Source organism: Engystomops pustulosus, chromosome 9 (genome assembly GCF_040894005.1).
Source record: "Engystomops pustulosus chromosome 9, aEngPut4.maternal, whole genome shotgun sequence".
In the NCBI taxonomy this organism is placed as follows: Eukaryota; Metazoa; Chordata; class Amphibia; order Anura; family Leptodactylidae; genus Engystomops; species Engystomops pustulosus.
The window spans coordinates 66,852,313-66,874,215 of NC_092419.1; the positions used below are offsets into that span (position 1 = coordinate 66,852,313).

Here is a 21,903-nt window from a genome sequence, read left to right on the forward strand (position 1 = left end):
TCCCAGCCAGTCTCCCATGCTGGTACTTGCCAAACCTTAAGCTGCATTGCTGCTGCGATCTGACGAGAGCAGGCACATTCAGCTTAGAATGGCCGTTGACAGCAGCTGTTCAATTTGAACCTTCTTTTACTATCTCATAGAGAAACTAACACAATTTTCAGGTTCAAAAAGGTCAACAGAACTTGGGATTCCCAGCCAGTCTCCCATGCTGGTACTTGCCAAGCCTTAAGCTGCATTGCTGCTGCGATCTGACGAGAGCAGGCACATTCAGCTTAGAATGGCCGTTGACAGCAGCTGTTCAATTTGAACCTTCTTTTACTATCTCATAGAGAAACTAACACAATTTTCAGGTTCAAAAAGGTCAACGGAACTTGGGATTCCCAGCCAGTCTCCCATGCTGGTACTTGCCAAGCCTTAAGCTGCATTGCTGCTGCGATCTGACGAGAGCAGGCACATTCAGCTTAGAATGGCCGTTGACAGCAGCTGTTCAATTTGAACCTTCTTTTACCATCTTTGACAGAGAAACTAACAATTTTCAGGTTCAAAAAGGTCAACAGAACTTGGGATTCCCAGCCAGTCTCCCATGCTGGTACTTGCCAAGCCTTAAGCTGCATTGCTGCTGCGATCTGACGAGAGCAGGCACATTCAGCTTAGAATGGCCGTTGACAGCAGCTGTTCAGTTTGAACCTTCTTTTACCATCTTTGACAGAGAAACTAACAATTTTCAGGTTCAAAAAGGTCAACAGAACTTGGGATTCCCAGCCAGTCTCCCATGCTGGTACTTGCCAAGCCTTAAGCTGCATTGCTGCTGCGATCTGACGAGAGCAGGCACATTCAGCTTAGAATGGCCGTTGACAGCAGCTGTTCAGTTTGAACCTTCTTTTACTATCTCATAGAGAAACTAACACAATTTTCAGGTTCAAAAAGGTCAACGGAACTTGGAATTCGCAGCCAGTCTCCCATGCTGGTACTTGCCAAGCCTTAAGCCGCATCGCTGCTGTGATCCGACAAGAGCACGCACATTCAGCTTAGAATGGCCGTTGACAGCAGTTGTTCAATTTGAACCTTCTTTTACTATCTCATAGAGAAACTAACACAATTTTCAGGTTCAAAAAGGTCAACAGAACTTGAGATTCCCAGCCAGTCTCCCATGCTGGTACTTGCCAAACCTTAAGCTGCATTGCTGCTGCGATCTGACGAGAGCAGGCACATTCAGCTTAGAATGGCCGTTGACAGCAGCTGTTCAATTTGAACCTTCTTTTACTATCTCATAGAGAAACTAACACAATTTTCAGGTTCAAAAAGGTCAACAGAACTTGGGATTCCCAGCCAGTCTCCCATGCTGGTACTTACCAAGCCTTAAGCTGCATTGCTGCTGCCATCTGACGAGAGCAGGCACATTCAGCTTAGAATGGCCGTTGACAGCAGCTGTTCAATTTGAACCTTCTTTTACCATCTTTGACAGAGAAACTAACACAATTTTCAGGTTCAAAAAGGTCAACAGAACTTGGGATTCCCAGCCAGTCTCCCATGCTGGTACTTGCCAAGCCTTAAGCTGCATTGCTGCTGCGATCTGACGAGAGCAGGCACATTCAGCTTAGAATGGCCGTTGACAGCAGCTGTTCAATTTGAACCTTCTTTTACTATCTCATAGAGAAACTAACACAATTTTCAGGTTCAAAAAGGTCAACGGAACTTGGGATTCCCAGCCAGTCTCCCATGCTGGTACTTGCCAAGCCTTAAGCTGCATTGCTGCTGCGATCTGACGAGAGCAGGCACATTCAGCTTAGAATGGCCGTTGACAGCAGCTGTTCAATTTGAACCTTCTTTTACTATCTCATAGAGAAACTAACACAATTTTCAGGTTCAAAAAGGTCAACAGAACTTGGGATTCCCAGCCAGTCTCCCATGCTGGTACTTGCCAAGCCTTAAGCTGCATTGCTGCTGCGATCTGACGAGAGCAGGCACATTCAGCTTAGAATGGCCGTTGACAGCAGCTGTTCAATTTGAACCTTCTTTTACTATCTCATAGAGAAACTAACACAATTTTCAGGTTCAAAAAGGTCAACGGAACTTGGGATTCCCAGCCAGTCTCCCATGCTGGTACTTGCCAAGCCTTAAGCTGCATTGCTGCTGCGATCTGACGAGAGCAGGCACATTCAGCTTAGAATGGCCGTTGACAGCAGCTGTTCAATTTGAACCTTCTTTTACCATCTTTGACAGAGAAACTAACAATTTTCAGGTTCAAAAAGGTCAACAGAACTTGGGATTCCCAGCCAGTCTCCCATGCTGGTACTTGCCAAGCCTTAAGCTGCATTGCTGCTGCGATCTGACGAGAGCAGGCACATTCAGCTTAGAATGGCCGTTGACAGCAGCTGTTCAGTTTGAACCTTCTTTTACCATCTTTGACAGAGAAACTAACAATTTTCAGGTTCAAAAAGGTCAACAGAACTTGGGATTCCCAGCCAGTCTCCCATGCTGGTACTTGCCAAGCCTTAAGCTGCATTGCTGCTGCGATCTGACGAGAGCAGGCACATTCAGCTTAGAATGGCCGTTGACAGCAGCTGTTCAGTTTGAACCTTCTTTTACTATCTCATAGAGAAACTAACACAATTTTCAGGTTCAAAAAGGTCAACGGAACTTGGAATTCGCAGCCAGTCTCCCATGCTGGTACTTGCCAAGCCTTAAGCCGCATCGCTGCTGTGATCCGACAAGAGCACGCACATTCAGCTTAGAATGGCCGTTGACAGCAGTTGTTCAATTTGAACCTTCTTTTACTATCTCATAGAGAAACTAACACAATTTTCAGGTTCAAAAAGGTCAACAGAACTTGAGATTCCCAGCCAGTCTCCCATGCTGGTACTTGCCAAACCTTAAGCTGCATTGCTGCTGCGATCTGACGAGAGCAGGCACATTCAGCTTAGAATGGCCGTTGACAGCAGCTGTTCAATTTGAACCTTCTTTTACTATCTCATAGAGAAACTAACACAATTTTCAGGTTCAAAAAGGTCAACAGAACTTGGGATTCCCAGCCAGTCTCCCATGCTGGTACTTGCCAAGCCTTAAGCTGCATTGCTGCTGCGATCTGACGAGAGCAGGCACATTCAGCTTAGAATGGCCGTTGACAGCAGCTGTTCAATTTGAACCTTCTTTTACTATCTCATAGAGAAACTAACACAATTTTCAGGTTCAAAAAGGTCAACGGAACTTGGGATTCCCAGCCAGTCTCCCATGCTGGTACTTGCCAAGCCTTAAGCTGCATTGCTGCTGCGATCTGACGAGAGCAGGCACATTCAGCTTAGAATGGCCGTTGACAGCAGCTGTTCAATTTGAACCTTCTTTTACCATCTTTGACAGAGAAACTAACAATTTTCAGGTTCAAAAAGGTCAACAGAACTTGGGATTCCCAGCCAGTCTCCCATGCTGGTACTTGCCAAGCCTTAAGCTGCATTGCTGCTGCGATCTGACGAGAGCAGGCACATTCAGCTTAGAATGGCCGTTGACAGCAGCTGTTCAGTTTGAACCTTCTTTTACCATCTTTGACAGAGAAACTAACAATTTTCAGGTTCAAAAAGGTCAACAGAACTTGGGATTCCCAGCCAGTCTCCCATGCTGGTACTTGCCAAGCCTTAAGCTGCATTGCTGCTGCGATCTGACGAGAGCAGGCACATTCAGCTTAGAATGGCCGTTGACAGCAGCTGTTCAGTTTGAACCTTCTTTTACTATCTCATAGAGAAACTAACACAATTTTCAGGTTCAAAAAGGTCAACGGAACTTGGAATTCGCAGCCAGTCTCCCATGCTGGTACTTGCCAAGCCTTAAGCCGCATCGCTGCTGTGATCCGACAAGAGCACGCACATTCAGCTTAGAATGGCCGTTGACAGCAGTTGTTCAATTTGAACCTTCTTTTACTATCTCATAGAGAAACTAACACAATTTTCAGGTTCAAAAAGGTCAACAGAACTTGAGATTCCCAGCCAGTCTCCCATGCTGGTACTTGCCAAACCTTAAGCTGCATTGCTGCTGCGATCTGACGAGAGCAGGCACATTCAGCTTAGAATGGCCGTTGACAGCAGCTGTTCAATTTGAACCTTCTTTTACTATCTCATAGAGAAACTAACACAATTTTCAGGTTCAAAAAGGTCAACAGAACTTGGGATTCCCAGCCAGTCTCCCATGCTGGTACTTACCAAGCCTTAAGCTGCATTGCTGCTGCCATCTGACGAGAGCAGGCACATTCAGCTTAGAATGGCCGTTGACAGCAGCTGTTCAATTTGAACCTTCTTTTACCATCTTTGACAGAGAAACTAACACAATTTTCAGGTTCAAAAAGGTCAACAGAACTTGGGATTCCCAGCCAGTCTCCCATGCTGGTACTTGCCAAGCCTTAAGCTGCATTGCTGCTGCGATCTGACGAGAGCAGGCACATTCAGCTTAGAATGGCCGTTGACAGCAGCTGTTCAATTTGAACCTTCTTTTACTATCTCATAGAGAAACTAACACAATTTTCAGGTTCAAAAAGGTCAACGGAACTTGGGATTCCCAGCCAGTCTCCCATGCTGGTACTTGCCAAGCCTTAAGCTGCATTGCTGCTGCGATCTGACGAGAGCAGGCACATTCAGCTTAGAATGGCCGTTGACAGCAGCTGTTCAATTTGAACCTTCTTTTACTATCTCATAGAGAAACTAACACAATTTTCAGGTTCAAAAAGGTCAACGGAACTTGGGATTCCCAGCCAGTCTCCCATGCTGGTACTTGCCAAGCCTTAAGCTGCATTGCTGCTGCGATCTGACGAGAGCAGGCACATTCAGCTTAGAATGGCCGTTGACAGCAGCTGTTCAATTTGAACCTTCTTTTACCATCTTTGACAGAGAAACTAACAATTTTCAGGTTCAAAAAGGTCAACAGAACTTGGGATTCCCAGCCAGTCTCCCATGCTGGTACTTGCCAAGCCTTAAGCTGCATTGCTGCTGCGATCTGACGAGAGCAGGCACATTCAGCTTAGAATGGCCGTTGACAGCAGCTGTTCAGTTTGAACCTTCTTTTACCATCTTTGACAGAGAAACTAACAATTTTCAGGTTCAAAAAGGTCAACAGAACTTGGGATTCCCAGCCAGTCTCCCATGCTGGTACTTGCCAAGCCTTAAGCTGCATTGCTGCTGCGATCTGACGAGAGCAGGCACATTCAGCTTAGAATGGCCGTTGACAGCAGCTGTTCAGTTTGAACCTTCTTTTACTATCTCATAGAGAAACTAACACAATTTTCAGGTTCAAAAAGGTCAACGGAACTTGGAATTCGCAGCCAGTCTCCCATGCTGGTACTTGCCAAGCCTTAAGCCGCATCGCTGCTGTGATCCGACAAGAGCACGCACATTCAGCTTAGAATGGCCGTTGACAGCAGTTGTTCAATTTGAACCTTCTTTTACTATCTCATAGAGAAACTAACACAATTTTCAGGTTCAAAAAGGTCAACAGAACTTGAGATTCCCAGCCAGTCTCCCATGCTGGTACTTGCCAAACCTTAAGCTGCATTGCTGCTGCGATCTGACGAGAGCAGGCACATTCAGCTTAGAATGGCCGTTGACAGCAGCTGTTCAATTTGAACCTTCTTTTACTATCTCATAGAGAAACTAACACAATTTTCAGGTTCAAAAAGGTCAACAGAACTTGGGATTCCCAGCCAGTCTCCCATGCTGGTACTTACCAAGCCTTAAGCTGCATTGCTGCTGCCATCTGACGAGAGCAGGCACATTCAGCTTAGAATGGCCGTTGACAGCAGCTGTTCAATTTGAACCTTCTTTTACCATCTTTGACAGAGAAACTAACACAATTTTCAGGTTCAAAAAGGTCAACAGAACTTGGGATTCCCAGCCAGTCTCCCATGCTGGTACTTGCCAAGCCTTAAGCTGCATTGCTGCTGCGATCTGACGAGAGCAGGCACATTCAGCTTAGAATGGCCGTTGACAGCAGCTGTTCAATTTGAACCTTCTTTTACTATCTCATAGAGAAACTAACACAATTTTCAGGTTCAAAAAGGTCAACGGAACTTGGGATTCCCAGCCAGTCTCCCATGCTGGTACTTGCCAAGCCTTAAGCTGCATTGCTGCTGCGATCTGACGAGAGCAGGCACATTCAGCTTAGAATGGCCGTTGACAGCAGCTGTTCAATTTGAACCTTCTTTTACCATCTTTGACAGAGAAACTAACAATTTTCAGGTTCAAAAAGGTCAAAAGAACTTGGGATTCCCAGCCAGTCTCCCATGCTGGTACTTGCCAAGCCTTAAGCTGCATTGATGCTGCGATCTGACGAGAGCAGGCACATTCAGCTTAGAATGGCCGTTGACAGCAGCTGTTCAGTTTGAACCTTCTTTTACTATCTCATAGAGAAACTAACACAATTTTCAGGTTCAAAAAGGTCAACGGAACTTGGGATTCCCAGCCAGTCTCCCATGCTGGTACTTGCCAAGCCTTAAGCTGCATTGCTGCTGCGATCTGACGAGAGCAGGCACATTCAGCTTAGAATGGCCGTTGACAGCAGCTGTTCAATTTGAACCTTCTTTTACCATCTTTGACAGAGAAACTAACAATTTTCAGGTTCAAAAAGGTCAACAGAACTTGGGATTCCCAGCCAGTCTCCCATGCTGGTACTTGCCAAGCCTTAAGCTGCATTGATGCTGCGATCTGACGAGAGCAGGCACATTCAGCTTAGAATGGCCGTTGACAGCAGCTGTTCAGTTTGAACCTTCTTTTACTATCTCATAGAGAAACTAACACAATTTTCAGGTTCAAAAAGGTCAACGGAACTTGGAATTCGCAGCCAGTCTCCCATGCTGGTACTTGCCAAGCCTTAAGCCGCATCGCTGCTGTGATCCGACAAGAGCACGCACATTCAGCTTAGAATGGCCGTTGACAGCAGCTGTTCAATTTGAACCTTCTTTTACTATCTCATAGAGAAACTAACACAATTTTCAGGTTCAAAAAGCTCAACAGAACTTGGGATTCCCAGCCAGTCTCCCATGCTGGTACTTGCCAAGCCTTAAGCTGCATTGCTGCTGCCATCTGACGAGAGCAGGCACATTCAGCTTAGAATGGCCGTTGACAGCAGCTGTTCAGTTTGAACCTTCTTTTACTATCTCATAGAGAAACTAACACAATTTTCAGGTTCAAAAAGGTCAACGGAACTTGGAATTCGCAGCCAGTCTCCCATGCTGGTACTTGCCAAGCCTTAAGCCGCATCGCTGCTGTGCTCCGACAAGAGCACGCACATTCAGCTTAGAATGGCCGTTGACACCAGCTGTTCAATTTGAACCTTCTTTTACTATCTCATAGAGAAACTAACACAATTTTCAGGTTCAAAAAGGTCAACGGAACTTGGAATTCGCAGCCAGTCTCCCATGCTGGTACTTGCCAAGCCTTAAGCCGCATCGCTGCTGTGCTCCGACAAGAGCACGCACATTCAGCTTAGAATGGCCGTTGACAGCAGCTGTTCAATTTGAACCTTCTTTTACTATCTCATAGAGAAACTAACACAATTTTCAGGTTCAAAAAGGTCAACGGAACTTGGGATTCCCAGCCAGTCTCCCATGCTGGTACTTGCCAAGCCTTAAGCTGCATTGCTGCTGTGATCTGACGAGAGCAGGCACATTCAGCTTAGAATGGCCGTTGACAGCAGCTGTTCAGTTTGAACCTTCTTTTACTATCTCATAGAGAAACTAACACAATTTTCAGGTTCAAAAAGGTCAACGGAACTTGGTATTCCCAGCCAGTCTCCCATGCTGGTACTTGCCAAGCCTTAAGCTGCATTGCTGCTGCGATCTGACGAGAGCAGGCACATTCAGCTTAGAATGGCCGTTGACAGCAGCTGTTCAATTTGAACCTTCTTTTACTATCTCATAGAGAAACTAACACAATTTTCAGGTTCAAAAAGGTCAACGGAACTTGGGATTCGCAGCCAGTCTCCCATGCTGGTACTTGCCAAGCCTTAAGCCGCATCGCTGCTGTGATCCGACAAGAGCACGCACATTCAGCTTAGAATGGCCGTTGACAGCAGCTGTTCAATTTGAACCTTCTTTTACTATCTCATAGAGAAACTAACACAGTTTTCAGGTTCAAAAAGCTCAACAGAACTTGGGATTCCCAGCCAGTCTCCCATGCTGGTACTTGCCAAGCCTTAAGCTGCATTGCTGCTGCGATCTGACGAGAGCAGGCACATTCAGCTTAGAATGGCCGTTGACAGCAGCTGTTCAATTTGAACCTTCTTTTACTATCTCATAGAGAAACTAACACAGTTTTCAGGTTCAAAAAGGTCAACAGAACTTGGGATTCCCAGCCAGTCTCCCATGCTGGTACTTGCCAAGCCTTAAGCTGCATTGCTGCTGCGATCTGACGAGAGCAGGCACATTCAGCTTAGAATGGCCGTTGACAGCAGCTGTTCAATTTGAACCTTCTTTTACTATCTCATAGAGAAACTAACACAATTTTCAGGTTCAAAAAGGTCAACGGAACTTGGGATTCCCAGCCAGTCTCCCATGCTGGTACTTACCAAGCCTTAAGCTGCATTGCTGCTGCCATCTGACGAGAGCAGGCACATTCAGCTTAGAATGGCCGTTGACAGCAGCTGTTCAATTTGAACCTTCTTTTACCATCTTTGACAGAGAAACTAACACAATTTTCAGGTTCAAAAAGGTCAACAGAACTTGGGATTCCCAGCCAGTCTCCCATGCTGGTACTTGCCAAGCCTTAAGCTGCATTGCTGCTGCGATCTGACGAGAGCAGGCACATTCAGCTTAGAATGGCCGTTGACAGCAGCTGTTCAATTTGAACCTTCTTTTACTATCTCATAGAAAAACTAACACAATTTTCAGGTTCAAAAAGGTCAACGGAACTTGGGATTCCCAGCCAGTCTCCCATGCTGGTACTTGCCAAGCCTTAAGCTGCATTGCTGCTGCGATCTGACGAGAGCAGGCACATTCAGCTTAGAATGGCCGTTGACAGCAGCTGTTCAATTTGAACCTTCTTTTACCATCTTTGACAGAGAAACTAACAATTTTCAGGTTCAAAAAGGTCAACAGAACTTGGGATTCCCAGCCAGTCTCCCATGCTGGTACTTGCCAAGCCTTAAGCTGCATTGATGCTGCGATCTGACGAGAGCAGGCACATTCAGCTTAGAATGGCCGTTGACAGCAGCTGTTCAGTTTGAACCTTCTTTTACTATCTCATAGAGAAACTAACACAATTTTCAGGTTCAAAAAGGTCAACGGAACTTGGAATTCGCAGCCAGTCTCCCATGCTGGTACTTGCCAAGCCTTAAGCCGCATCGCTCCTGTGATCCGACAAGAGCACGCACATTCAGCTTAGAATGGCCGTTGACAGCAGCTGTTCAATTTGAACCTTCTTTTACTATCTCATAGAGAAACTAACACAATTTTCAGGTTCAAAAAGGTCAACGGAACTTGGGATTCCCAGCCAGTCTCCCATGCTGGTACTTGCCAAGCCTTAAGCTGCATTGCTGCTCTGATCTGACGAGAGCAGGCACATTCAGCTTAGAATGGCCGTTGACAGCAGCTGTTCAGTTTGAACCTTCTTTTACTATCTCATAGAGAAACTAACACAATTTTCAGGTTCAAAAAGGTCAACGGAACTTGGTATTCCCAGCCAGTCTCCCATGCTGGTACTTGCCAAGCCTTAAGCTGCATTGCTGCTGCGATCTGACGAGAGCAGGCACATTCAGCTTAGAATGGCCGTTGACAGCAGCTGTTCAATTTGAACCTTCTTTTACCATCTTTGACAGAGAAACTAACAATTTTCAGGTTCAAAAAGGTCAACAGAACTTGGGATTCCCAGCCAGTCTCCCATGCTTGTACTTGCCAAGCCTTAAGCTGCATTGTTGCTGCGATCTGACGAGAGCAGGCACATTCAGCTTAGAATGGCCGTTGACAGCAGCTGTTCAATTTGAACCTTCTTTTACTATCTCATAGAGAAACTAACACAATTTTCAGGTTCAAAAAGGTCAACAGAACTTGGGATTCCCAGCCAGTCTCCCATGCTGGTACTTGCCAAGCCTTAAGCTGCATTGCTGCTGCGATCTGACGAGAGCAGGCACATTCAGCTTAGAATGGCCGTTGACAGCAGCTGTTCAATTTGAACCTTCTTTTACCATCTTTGACAGAGAAACTAACAATTTTCAAGTTCAAAAAGGTCAACAGAACTTGGGATTCCCAGCCAGTCTCCCATGCTGGTACTTGCCAAGCCTTAAGCTGCATTTATGCTGCGATCTGACGAGAGCAGGCACATTCAGCTTAGAATGGCCATTGACAGCAGCTGTTCAGTTTGAACCTTCTTTTACTATCTCATAGAGAAACTAACACAATTTTCAGGTTCAAAAAGGTCAACGGAACTTGGAATTCGCAGCCAGTCTCCCATGCTGGTACTTGCCAAGCCTTAAGCCGCATCGCTGCTGTGATCCGACAAGAGCACGCACATTCAGCTTAGAATGGCCGTTGACAGCAGCTGTTCAATTTGAACCTTCTTTTACTATCTCATAGAGAAACTAACACAATTTTCAGGTTCAAAAAGGTCAACGGAACTTGGGATTCCCAGCCAGTCTCCCATGCTGGTACTTGGCAAGCCTTAAGCTGCATTGCTGCTGTGATCTGACGAGAGCAGGCACATTCAGCTTAGAATGGCCGTTGACAGCAGCTGTTCAGTTTGAACCTTCTTTTACTATCTCATAGAGAAACTAACACAATTTTCAGGTTCAAAAAGGTCAACGGAACTTGGTATTCCCAGCCAGTCTCCCATGCTGGTACTTGCCAAGCCTTAAGCTGCATTGCTGCTGCGATCTGACGAGAGCAGGCACATTCAGCTTAGAATGGCCGTTGACAGCAGCTGTTCAATTTGAACCTTCTTTTACCATCTTTGACAGAGAAACTAACAATTTTCAGGTTCAAAAAGGTCAACAGAACTTGGGATTCCCAGCCAGTCTCCCATGCTTGTACTTGCCAAGCCTTAAGCTGCATTGTTGCTGCGATCTGACGAGAGCAGGCACATTCAGCTTAGAATGGCCGTTGACAGCAGCTGTTCAATTTGAACCTTCTTTTACTATCTCATAGAGAAACTAACACAATTTTCAGGTTCAAAAAGGTCAACAGAACTTGGGATTCCCAGCCAGTCTCCCATGCTGGTACTTGCCAAGCCTTAAGCTGTATTGCTGCTGCGATCTGACGAGAGCAGGCACATTCAGCTTAGAATGGCCGTTGACAGCAGCTGTTCAATTTGAACCTTCTTTTACCATCTTTGACAGAGAAACTAACAATTTTCAGGTTCAAAAAGGTCAACAGAACTTGGGATTCCCAGCCAGTCTCCCATGCTGGTACTTGCCAAGCCTTAAGCTGCATTGATGCTGCGATCTGACGAGAGCAGGCACATTCAGCTTAGAATGGCCGTTGACAGCAGCTGTTCAGTTTGAACCTTCTTTTACTATCTCATAGAGAAACTAACACAATTTTCAGGTTCAAAAAGGTCAACGGAACTTGGAATTCGCAGCCAGTCTCCCATGCTGGTACTTGCCAAGCCTTAAGCCACATCGCTGCTGTGCTCCGACAAGAGCACGCACATTCAGCTTAGAATGGCCGTTGACAGCAGCTGTTCAATTTGAACCTTCTTTTACTATCTCATAGAGAAACTAACACAATTTTCAGGTTCAAAAAAGTCAACGGAACTTGGGATTCCCAGCCAGTCTCCCATGCTGGTACTTGCCAAGCCTTAAGCTGCATTGCTGCTGTGATCTGACGAGAGCAGGCACATTCAGCTTAGAATGGCCGTTGACAGCAGCTGTTCAGTTTGAACCTTCTTTTACTATCTCATAGAGAAACTAACACAATTTTCAGGTTCAAAAAGGTCAACGGAACTTGGTATTCCCAGCCAGTCTCCCATGCTGGTACTTGCCAAGCCTTAAGCTGCATTGCTGCTGCGATCTGACGAGAGCAGGCACATTCAGCTTAGAATGGCCGTTGACAGCAGCTGTTCAATTTGAACCTTCTTTTACCATCTTTGACAGAGAAACTAACAATTTTCAGGTTCAAAAAGGTCAACAGAACTTGGGATTCCCAGCCAGTCTCCCATGCTTGTACTTGCCAAGCCTTAAGCTGCATTGTTGCTGCGATCTGACGAGAGCAGGCACATTCAGCTTAGAATGGCCGTTGACAGCAGCTGTTCAATTTGAACCTTCTTTTACTATCTCATAGAGAAACTAACACAATTTTCAGGTTCAAAAAGGTCAACAGAACTTGGGATTCCCAGCCAGTCTCCCATGCTGGTACTTGCCAAGCCTTAAGCTGCATTGCTGCTGCGATCTGACGAGAGCAGGCACATTCAGCTTAGAATGGCCGTTGACAGCAGCTGTTCAATTTGAACCTTCTTTTACTATCTCATAGAGAAACTAACACAATTTTCAGGTTCAAAAAGGTCAACGGAACTTGGGATTCCCAGCCAGTCTCCCATGCTGGTACTTGCCAAGCCTTAAGCTGCATTGCTGCTGCGATCTGACGAGAGCAGGCACATTCAGCTTAGAATGGCCGTTGACAGCAGCTGTTCAATTTGAACCTTCTTTTACCATCTTTGACAGAGAAACTAACAATTTTCAGGTTCAAAAAGGTCAACAGAACTTGGGATTCCCAGCCAGTCTCCCATGCTGGTACTTGCCAAGCCTTAAGCTGCATTGCTGCTGCGATCTGACGAGAGCAGGCACATTCAGCTTAGAATGGCCGTTGACAGCAGCTGTTCAGTTTGAACCTTCTTTTACCATCTTTGACAGAGAAACTAACAATTTTCAGGTTCAAAAAGGTCAACAGAACTTGGGATTCCCAGCCAGTCTCCCATGCTGGTACTTGCCAAGCCTTAAGCTGCATTGCTGCTGCGATCTGACGAGAGCAGGCACATTCAGCTTAGAATGGCCGTTGACAGCAGCTGTTCAGTTTGAACCTTCTTTTACTATCTCATAGAGAAACTAACACAATTTTCAGGTTCAAAAAGGTCAACGGAACTTGGAATTCGCAGCCAGTCTCCCATGCTGGTACTTGCCAAGCCTTAAGCCGCATCGCTGCTGTGATCCGACAAGAGCACGCACATTCAGCTTAGAATGGCCGTTGACAGCAGTTGTTCAATTTGAACCTTCTTTTACTATCTCATAGAGAAACTAACACAATTTTCAGGTTCAAAAAGGTCAACAGAACTTGAGATTCCCAGCCAGTCTCCCATGCTGGTACTTGCCAAACCTTAAGCTGCATTGCTGCTGCGATCTGACGAGAGCAGGCACATTCAGCTTAGAATGGCCGTTGACAGCAGCTGTTCAATTTGAACCTTCTTTTACTATCTCATAGAGAAACTAACACAATTTTCAGGTTCAAAAAGGTCAACAGAACTTGGGATTCCCAGCCAGTCTCCCATGCTGGTACTTACCAAGCCTTAAGCTGCATTGCTGCTGCCATCTGACGAGAGCAGGCACATTCAGCTTAGAATGGCCGTTGACAGCAGCTGTTCAATTTGAACCTTCTTTTACCATCTTTGACAGAGAAACTAACACAATTTTCAGGTTCAAAAAGGTCAACAGAACTTGGGATTCCCAGCCAGTCTCCCATGCTGGTACTTGCCAAGCCTTAAGCTGCATTGCTGCTGCGATCTGACGAGAGCAGGCACATTCAGCTTAGAATGGCCGTTGACAGCAGCTGTTCAATTTGAACCTTCTTTTACTATCTCATAGAGAAACAAACACAATTTTCAGGTTCAAAAAGGTCAACGGAACTTGGGATTCCCAGCCAGTCTCCCATGCTGGTACTTGCCAAGCCTTAAGCTGCATTGCTGCTGCGATCTGACGAGAGCAGGCACATTCAGCTTAGAATGGCCGTTGACAGCAGCTGTTCAATTTGAACCTTCTTTTACTATCTCATAGAGAAACTAACACAATTTTCAGGTTCAAAAAGGTCAACGGAACTTGGGATTCCCAGCCAGTCTCCCATGCTGGTACTTGCCAAGCCTTAAGCTGCATTGCTGCTGCGATCTGACGAGAGCAGGCACATTCAGCTTAGAATGGCCGTTGACAGCAGCTGTTCAATTTGAACCTTCTTTTACCATCTTTGACAGAGAAACTAACAATTTTCAGGTTCAAAAAGGTCAACAGAACTTGGGATTCCCAGCCAGTCTCCCATGCTGGTACTTGCCAAGCCTTAAGCTGCATTGCTGCTGCGATCTGACGAGAGCAGGCACATTCAGCTTAGAATGGCCGTTGACAGCAGCTGTTCAGTTTGAACCTTCTTTTACCATCTTTGACAGAGAAACTAACAATTTTCAGGTTCAAAAAGGTCAACAGAACTTGGGATTCCCAGCCAGTCTCCCATGCTGGTACTTGCCAAGCCTTAAGCTGCATTGCTGCTGCGATCTGACGAGAGCAGGCACATTCAGCTTAGAATGGCCGTTGACAGCAGCTGTTCAGTTTGAACCTTCTTTTACTATCTCATAGAGAAACTAACACAATTTTCAGGTTCAAAAAGGTCAACGGAACTTGGAATTCGCAGCCAGTCTCCCATGCTGGTACTTGCCAAGCCTTAAGCCGCATCGCTGCTGTGATCCGACAAGAGCACGCACATTCAGCTTAGAATGGCCGTTGACAGCAGTTGTTCAATTTGAACCTTCTTTTACTATCTCATAGAGAAACTAACACAATTTTCAGGTTCAAAAAGGTCAACAGAACTTGAGATTCCCAGCCAGTCTCCCATGCTGGTACTTGCCAAACCTTAAGCTGCATTGCTGCTGCGATCTGACGAGAGCAGGCACATTCAGCTTAGAATGGCCGTTGACAGCAGCTGTTCAATTTGAACCTTCTTTTACTATCTCATAGAGAAACTAACACAATTTTCAGGTTCAAAAAGGTCAACAGAACTTGGGATTCCCAGCCAGTCTCCCATGCTGGTACTTACCAAGCCTTAAGCTGCATTGCTGCTGCCATCTGACGAGAGCAGGCACATTCAGCTTAGAATGGCCGTTGACAGCAGCTGTTCAATTTGAACCTTCTTTTACCATCTTTGACAGAGAAACTAACACAATTTTCAGGTTCAAAAAGGTCAACAGAACTTGGGATTCCCAGCCAGTCTCCCATGCTGGTACTTGCCAAGCCTTAAGCTGCATTGCTGCTGCGATCTGACGAGAGCAGGCACATTCAGCTTAGAATGGCCGTTGACAGCAGCTGTTCAATTTGAACCTTCTTTTACCATCTTTGACAGAGAAACTAACAATTTTCAGGTTCAAAAAGGTCAAAAGAACTTGGGATTCCCAGCCAGTCTCCCATGCTGGTACTTGCCAAGCCTTAAGCTGCATTGATGCTGCGATCTGACGAGAGCAGGCACATTCAGCTTAGAATGGCCGTTGACAGCAGCTGTTCAGTTTGAACCTTCATTTACTATCTCATAGAGAAACTAACACAATTTTCAGGTTCAAAAAGGTCAACGGAACTTGGAATTCGCAGCCAGTCTCCCATGCTGGTACTTGCCAAGCCTTAAGCCGCATCGCTGCTGTGATCCGACAAGAGCACGCACATTCAGCTTAGAATGGCCGTTGACAGCAGCTGTTCAATTTGAACCTTCTTTTACTATCTCATAGAGAAACTAACACAATTTTCAGGTTCAAAAAGCTCAACAGAACTTGGGATTCCCAGCCAGTCTCCCATGCTGGTACTTGCCAAGCCTTAAGCTGCATTGCTGCTGCCATCTGACGAGAGCAGGCACATTCAGCTTAGAATGGCCGTTGACAGCATCTGTTCAATTTGAACCTTCTTTTACCATCTTTGACAGAGAAACTAACAATTTTCAGGGTCAAAAAGGTCAACAGAACTTGGGATTCCCAGCCAGTCTCCCATGCTGGTACTTGCCAAGCCTTAAGCTGCATTGCTGCTGCGATCTGACGAGAGCAGGCACATTCAGCTTAGAATGGCCGTTGACAGCAGCTGTTCAGTTTGAACCTTCTTTTACTATCTCATAGAGAAACTAACACAATTTTCAGGTTCAAAAAGGTCAACGGAACTTGGAATTCGCAGCCAGTCTCCCATGCTGGTACTTGCCAAGCCTTAAGCCGCATCGCTGCTGTGATCCGACAAGAGCACGCACATTCAGCTTAGAATGGCCGTTGACAGCAGCTGTTCAATTTGAACCTTCTTTTACTATCTCATAGAGAAACTAACACAATTTTCAGGTTCAAAAAGGTCAACGGAACTTGGGATTCCCAGCCAGTCTCCCATGCTGGTACTTGCCAAGCCTTAAGCTGCATTGCTGCTGCGATCTGACGAGAGCAGGCACATTCAGCTTAGAATGGCCGTTGACAGCAGCTGTTCAATTTGAACCTTCTTTTACCATCTTTGACAGAGAAACTAACAATTTTCAGGTTCAAAAAGGTCAACAGAACTTGGGATTCCCAGCCAGTCTCCCATGCTGGTACTTGCCAAGCCTTAAGATGCATTGATGCTGCGATCTGACGAGAGCAGGCACATTCAGCTTAGAATGGCCGTTGACAGCAGCTGTTCAGTTTGAACCTTCTTTTACTATCTCATAGAGAAACTAACACAATTTTCAGGTTCAAAAAGGTCAACGGAACTTGGAATTCGCAGCCAGTCTCCCATGCTGGTACTTGCCAAGCCTTAAGCCGCATCGCTGCTGTGATCCGACAAGAGCACGCACATTCAGCTTAGAATGGCCGTTGACAGCAGCTGTTCAATTTGAACCTTCTTTTACTATCTCATAGAGAAACTAACACAATTTTCAGGTTCAAAAAGCTCAACAGAACTTGGGATTCCCAGCCAGTCTCCCATGCTGGTACTTGCCAAGCCTTAAGCTGCATTGCTGCTGCCATCTGACGAGAGCAGGCACATTCAGCTTAGAATGGCCGTTGACAGCAGCTGTTCAGTTTGAACCTTCTTTTACTATCTCATAGAGAAACTAACACAATTTTCAGGTTCAAAAAGGTCAACGGAACTTGGAATTCGCAGCCAGTCTCCCATGCTGGTACTTGCCAAGCCTTAAGCCGCATCGCTGCTGTGCTCCGACAAGAGCACGCACATTCAGCTTAGAATGGCCGTTGACACCAGCTGTTCAATTTGAACCTTCTTTTACTATCTCATAGAGAAACTAACACAATTTTCAGGTTCAAAAAGGTCAACGGAACTTGGAATTCGCAGCCAGTCTCCCATGCTGGTACTTGCCAAGCCTTAAGCCGCATCGCTGCTGTGCTCCGACAAGAGCACGCACATTCAGCTTAGAATGGCCGTTGACAGCAGCTGTTCAATTTGAACCTTCTTTTACTATCTCATAGAGAAACTAACACAATTTTCAGGTTCAAAAAGGTCAACGGAACTTGGGATTCCCAGCCAGTCTCCCATGCTGGTACTTGCCAAGCCTTAAGCTGCATTGCTGCTGCGATCTGACGAGAGCAGGCACATTCAGCTTAGAATGGCCGTTGACAGCAGCTGTTCAATTTGAACCTTCTTTTACCATCTTTGACAGAGAAACTAACAATTTTCAGGTTCAAAAAGGTCAACAGAACTTGGGATTCCCAGCCAGTCTCCCATGCTGGTACTTGCCAAGCCTTAAGATGCATTGATGCTGCGATCTGACGAGAGCAGGCACATTCAGCTTAGAATGGCCGTTGACAGCAGCTGTTCAGTTTGAACCTTCTTTTACTATCTCATAGAGAAACTAACACAATTTTCAGGTTCAAAAAGGTCAACGGAACTTGGAATTCGCAGCCAGTCTCCCATGCTGGTACTTGCCAAGCCTTAAGCCGCATCGCTGCTGTGATCCGACAAGAGCACGCACATTCAGCTTAGAATGGCCGTTGACAGCAGCTGTTCAATTTGAACCTTCTTTTACTATCTCATAGAGAAACTAACACAATTTTCAGGTTCAAAAAGCTCAACAGAACTTGGGATTCCCAGCCAGTCTCCCATGCTGGTACTTGCCAAGCCTTAAGCTGCATTGCTGCTGCCATCTGACGAGAGCAGGCACATTCAGCTTAGAATGGCCGTTGACAGCAGCTGTTCAGTTTGAACCTTCTTTTACTATCTCATAGAGAAACTAACACAATTTTCAGGTTCAAAAAGGTCAACGGAACTTGGAATTCGCAGCCAGTCTCCCATGCTGGTACTTGCCAAGCCTTAAGCCGCATCGCTGCTGTGCTCCGACAAGAGCACGCACATTCAGCTTAGAATGGCCGTTGACACCAGCTGTTCAATTTGAACCTTCTTTTACTATCTCATAGAGAAACTAACACAATTTTCAGGTTCAAAAAGGTCAACGGAACTTGGAATTCGCAGCCAGTCTCCCATGCTGGTACTTGCCAAGCCTTAAGCCGCATCGCTGCTGTGCTCCGACAAGAGCACGCACATTCAGCTTAGAATGGCCGTTGACAGCAGCTGTTCAATTTGAACCTTCTTTTACCATCTTTGACAGAGAAACTAACACAATTTTCAGGTTCAAAAAGGTCAACAGAACTTGGGATTCCCAGCCAGTCTCCCATGCTGGTACTTGCCAAGCCTTAAGCTGCATTGCTGCTGCGATCTGACGAGAGCAGGCACATTCAGCTTAGAATGGCCGTTGACAGCAGCTGTTCAATTTGAACCTTCTTTTACTATCTCATAGAGAAACTAACACAATTTTCAGGTTCAAAAAGGTCAACGGAACTTGGGATTCCCAGCCAGTCTCCCATGCTGGTACTTGCCAAGCCTTAAGCTGCATTGCTGCTGCGATCTGACGAGAGCAGGCACATTCAGCTTAGAATGGCCGTTGACAGCAGCTGTTCAATTTGAACCTTCTTTTACCATCTTTGACAGAGAAACTAACAATTTTCAGGTTCAAAAAGGTCAACAGAACTTGGGATTCCCAGCCAGTCTCCCATGCTGGTACTTGCCAAGCCTTAAGCTGCATTGATGCTGCGATCTGACGAGAGCAGGCACATTCAGCTTAGAATGGCCGTTGACAGCAGCTGTTCAGTTTGAACCTTCTTTTACTATCTCATAGAGAAACTAACACAATTTTCAGGTTCAAAAAGGTCAACGGAACTTGGAATTCGCAGCCAGTCTCCCATGCTGGTACTTGCCAAGCCTTAAGCCGCATCGCTCCTGTGATCCGACAAGAGCACGCACATTCAGCTTAGAATGGCCGTTGACAGCAGCTGTTCAATTTGAACCTTCTTTTACTATCTCATAGAGAAACTAACACAATTTTCAGGTTCAAAAAGGTCAACGGAACTTGGGATTCCCAGCCAGTCTCCCATGCTGGTACTTGCCAAGCCTTAAGCTGCATTGCTGCTCTGATCTGACGAGAGCAGGCACATTCAGCTTAGAATGGCCGTTGACAGCAGCTGTTCAGTTTGAACCTTCTTTTACTATCTCATAGAGAAACTAACACAATTTTCAGGTTCAAAAAGGTCAACGGAACTTGGTATTCCCAGCCAGTCTCCCATGCTGGTACTTGCCAAGCCTTAAGCTGCATTGCTGCTGCGATCTGACGAGAGCAGGCACATTCAGCTTAGAATGGCCGTTGACAGCAGCTGTTCAATTTGAACCTTCTTTTACCATCTTTGACAGAGAAACTAACAATTTTCAGGTTCAAAAAGGTCAACAGAACTTGGGATTCCCAGCCAGTCTCCCATGCTTGTACTTGCCAAGCCTTAAGCTGCATTGTTGCTGCGATCTGACGAGAGCAGGCACATTCAGCTTAGAATGGCCGTTGACAGCAGCTGTTCAATTTGAACCTTCTTTTACTATCTCATAGAGAAACTAACACAATTTTCAGGTTCAAAAAGGTCAACAGAACTTGGGATTCCCAGCCAGTCTCCCATGCTGGTACTTGCCAAGCCTTAAGCTGCATTGCTGCTGCGATCTGACGAGAGCAGGCACATTCAGCTTAGAATGGCCGTTGACAGCAGCTGTTCAGTTTGAACCTTCTTTTACTATCTCATAGAGAAACTAACACAATTTTCAGGTTCAAAAAGGTCAACGGAACTTGGTATTCCCAGCCAGTCTCCCATGCTGGTACTTGCCAAGCCTTAAGCTGCATTGCTGCTGCGATCTGACGAGAGCAGGCACATTCAGCTTAGAATGGCCGTTGACAGCAGCTGTTCAATTTGAACCTTCTTTTACCATCTTTGACAGAGAAACTAACAATTTTCAGGTTCAAAAAGGTCAACAGAACTTGGGATTCCCAGCCAGTCTCCCATGCTTGTACTTGCCAAGCCTTAAGCTGCATTGTTGCTGCGATCTGACGAGAGCAGGCACATTCAGCTTAGAATGGCCGTTGACAGCAGCTGTTCAATTTGAACCTTCTTTTACTATCTCATAGAGAAACTAACACAATTTTCAGGTTCAAAAAGGTCAACAGAACTTGGGATTCCCAGCCAGTCTCCCATGCTGGTACTTGCCAAGCCTTAAGCTGTATTGCTGCTGCGATCTGACGAGAGCAGGCACATTCAGCTTAGAATGGCCGTTGACAGCAGCTGTTCAATTTGAACCTTCTTTTACCATCTTTGACAGAGAAACTAACAATTTTCAGGTTCAAAAAGGTCAACAGAACTTGGGATTCCCAGCCAGTCTCCCATGCTGGTACTTGCCAAGCCTTAAGCTGCATTGATGCTGCGATCTGACGAGAGCAGGCACATTCAGCTTAGAATGGCCGTTGACAGCAGCTGTTCAGTTTGAACCTTCTTTTACTATCTCATAGAGAAACTAACACAATTTTCAGGTTCAAAAAGGTCAACGGAACTTGGAATTCGCAGCCAGTCTCCCATGCTGGTACTTGCCAAGCCTTAAGCCACATCGCTGCTGTGCTCCGACAAGAGCACGCACATTCAGCTTAGAATGGCCGTTGACAGCAGCTGTTCAATTTGAACCTTCTTTTACTATCTCATAGAGAAACTAACACAATTTTCAGGTTCAAAAAAGTCAACGGAACTTGGGATTCCCAGCCAGTCTCCCATGCTGGTACTTGCCAAGCCTTAAGCTGCATTGCTGCTGTGATCTGACGAGAGCAGGCACATTCAGCTTAGAATGGCCGTTGACAGCAGCTGTTCAGTTTGAACCTTCTTTTACTATCTCATAGAGAAACTAACACAATTTTCAGGTTCAAAAAGGTCAACGGAACTTGGTATTCCCAGCCAGTCTCCCATGCTGGTACTTGCCAAGCCTTAAGCTGCATTGCTGCTGCGATCTGACGAGAGCAGGCACATTCAGCTTAGAATGGCCGTTGACAGCAGCTGTTCAATTTGAACCTTCTTTTACCATCTTTGACAGAGAAACTAACAATTTTCAGGTTCAAAAAGGTCAACAGAACTTGGGATTCCCAGCCAGTCTCCCATGCTTGTACTTGCCAAGCCTTAAGCTGCATTGTTGCTGCGATCTGACGAGAGCAGGCACATTCAGCTTAGAATGGCCGTTGACAGCAGCTGTTCAATTTGAACCTTCTTTTACTATCTCATAGAGAAACTAACACAATTTTCAGGTTCAAAAAGGTCAACAGAACTTGGGATTCCCAGCCAGTCTCCCATGCTGGTACTTGCCAAGCCTTAAGCTGCATTGCTGCTGCGATCTGACGAGAGCAGGCACATTCAGCTTAGAATGGCCGTTGACAGCAGCTGTTCAATTTGAACCTTCTTTTACCATCTTTGACAGAGAAACTAACAATTTTCAGGTTCAAAAAGGTCAACAGAACTTGGGATTCCCAGCCAGTCTCCCATGCTGGTACTTGCCAAGCCTTAAGCTGCATTGATGCTGCGATCTGACGAGAGCAGGCACATTCAGCTTAGAATGGCCGTTGACAGCAGCTGTTCAGTTTGAACCTTCTTTTACTATCTCATAGAGAAACTAACACAA

At 45.8% G+C, this 21,903-nt stretch overlaps 5 pseudogenes; all 5 read right to left on the reverse strand.

The window, feature by feature from the left end:
* Positions 1-20,596: 20,596 nt before the first annotated feature.
* LOC140085677 (5S ribosomal RNA) lies at positions 20,597-20,715 on the reverse strand (annotated as a pseudogene).
* A 448-nt stretch (positions 20,716-21,163) lies between these two features.
* On the reverse strand, positions 21,164-21,282 carry LOC140078569 (5S ribosomal RNA; annotated as a pseudogene).
* Positions 21,283-21,352: 70 nt separating this feature from the next.
* On the reverse strand, positions 21,353-21,471 carry LOC140087107 (5S ribosomal RNA; annotated as a pseudogene).
* Positions 21,472-21,541: 70 nt separating this feature from the next.
* On the reverse strand, positions 21,542-21,660 carry LOC140080363 (5S ribosomal RNA; annotated as a pseudogene).
* A 70-nt stretch (positions 21,661-21,730) lies between these two features.
* Positions 21,731-21,849, reverse strand: LOC140085678 (5S ribosomal RNA; annotated as a pseudogene).
* Between the last annotated feature and the right edge of the window lie 54 nt (positions 21,850-21,903).